Source organism: Neocloeon triangulifer, unplaced genomic scaffold (genome assembly GCF_031216515.1).
Source record: "Neocloeon triangulifer isolate White Clay Creek 2 clone unplaced genomic scaffold, ASM3121651v1 ptg000014l, whole genome shotgun sequence".
Taxonomy (NCBI): Eukaryota; Metazoa; Arthropoda; class Insecta; order Ephemeroptera; family Baetidae; genus Neocloeon; species Neocloeon triangulifer.
In genome coordinates, this window is record NW_026775556.1 from 6,669,747 (window position 1) to 6,671,684 (window position 1,938).

The 1,938-nt window shown below is 32.6% G+C and overlaps 1 long non-coding RNA gene across 1 annotated transcript; it reads left to right on the forward strand.

Annotated features, from left to right (window-relative positions):
• The first annotated feature begins 478 nt into the window (after window positions 1–478).
• On the forward strand, window positions 479–1,224 carry LOC132201561 (uncharacterized). The gene is made up of 2 exons (XR_009442288.1): window positions 479–586; window positions 1,043–1,224. It is a non-coding gene; the product is annotated as an uncharacterized LOC132201561 (long non-coding RNA).
• The last annotated feature ends 714 nt before the right edge of the window (window positions 1,225–1,938 follow it).

Sequence of the window (1,938 nt, forward strand, 5' to 3'; positions counted from 1 at the left end):
TATTATAGTACATAGTTTTATTTTAGTGTTTCGTGCTACTACTCAAATCAAACGAAGATTTAAAAAATTTCAAATAATAATCAATTTGAAAAAAAAACCAATTATAGTAATTTTTATCCAATAATGAACATTTGCACTTGCACATGTCCATCAAGCAGTGAAGCTTTTGTGTATAAAGCTAATTTTTATTCAGAAAGATCTCTTCTCCTTTTGCGGGTATTTAAAATGTCGCGCCTTATTACACTGATACAAAAATTTTGGAGTATACCAGGGAATTTGCCTGTAACCGATCGCAATTACAAGTGATTTCATGTTAAGTGACGCTCCAGAGAGGAGTGAATTTATACCACGCGCTTAGCCTGTAGAACTACAGGAAAATTTCAGGTTACGTCCAACTTTCAAATATTGTCTCCCCTCGCGCTCAGGGAAAAAAGCAGCGTCAGGGTAAGCGCATCTCTAGATGTGCATTTGTCTGCGACCACGTTTTGTCAGTTTAGAGCAAAAGTGGATGATGGCGGATGAAGTGCTGGATCAATTGCGAAGCTTTCTGTGATTTTTTCCCAATTGAGCCTCGTTGTGTGAACTGGTAAGTCGATTAATTGCTGCATTAATTCCGTCTTCACTCTGAACCTAAATTCAATCGTTTAATTCTTTTTCTGGCATGATAATTCTTAAAAGAGAATAGGTCTGCTCTCGGAGGCTAACAAAAATTAATTAAATTTTGTCTTTAGATATTTATATTTATCTTAAACAGCATATTTCAATTTGCGAGTTTTTATTTTAATATTTAATAGAAAATATAAGACAGTTTGCCTAAATGATTGAAATATTTTTTTGTATGTAAATAATTAATAATAAATAATAAAATATACTATCTCGGTCAAATTTACATGCCATTGGGCTTGCATAAACAGCAGAGTTAGATCTATTTTCTCAGTTAACTTATTCTTATTTCCATGCACGCAATTTTTCATTCTATTTTAACCTCAAATCCTTTACGGAAATGAGATCCATTTGACTAATTATTTCAATTTCAACGCAGGTCCATCAAATCTCAACAGAGCCGAAGAGGGCACCCATATAACTTCGAGATGCTGGACAATATTTGCTGTGGACGCTGGACAGCCAGAAATTTCATGGACTTATATAAATTAAGTGTTTGCTATGTATTATTATGACCTAATTTTAATTATTTAATAAAGAATTACTTTGTAAAAATGAAAATTTATGTCAATTTTAAAAATTTGAGTGCGACCTATTTTGCTAAGTACTTTTGAGAACTATAAAATTGTTATCATGTTTTACTTTGAAATATTTTTATTTCTGTTATTTTTGAAAATATGTCGGTGTTTTGAAATAATTCGCATCTGTATACAATTTATAATTTTAACTTCATATCTTTCACGCTGAGAGATTTTAATTTGAATTATAAATTTAACACTGATGCAAATCATTTCTAAACATTCAAACATATTTTTAAAGCAAACAGAATGTCGCGTGTAATTATTTTTTCTAACTCACAACGACAAAAGATGGGTAAAATGCCGGAGGCAATGAAATCACCTCAAGTTACATTTACAATATTACAAATTATTTTATTTCAAATTTCTCAATTAATTATACACAGCAATTTATTCTACAATTTATTTAACGCCGCGATACAAATCGCTATTCTCAGGGGGTCGGTTGTCTAGGGAAAATTATTTAAGGGAAAAATGCAATGTTGGGGAACAAATATGGCTGACGCCTCGTGGCAACGCCGAGGGGTAATTTCAAGTTAATGGGCAAAAGACAATTTATTTTTATCAAAAATGACGGAAAACTTCGCGTCCTCTACGCTCTGGCGGAGTCGCGGATTCACGTCCTTAATTCAACCAAAAGGAATTTCAACTACAGGAGCAATTCTAACTACAAGGGCAAAAATAAGGGCAACCGTCA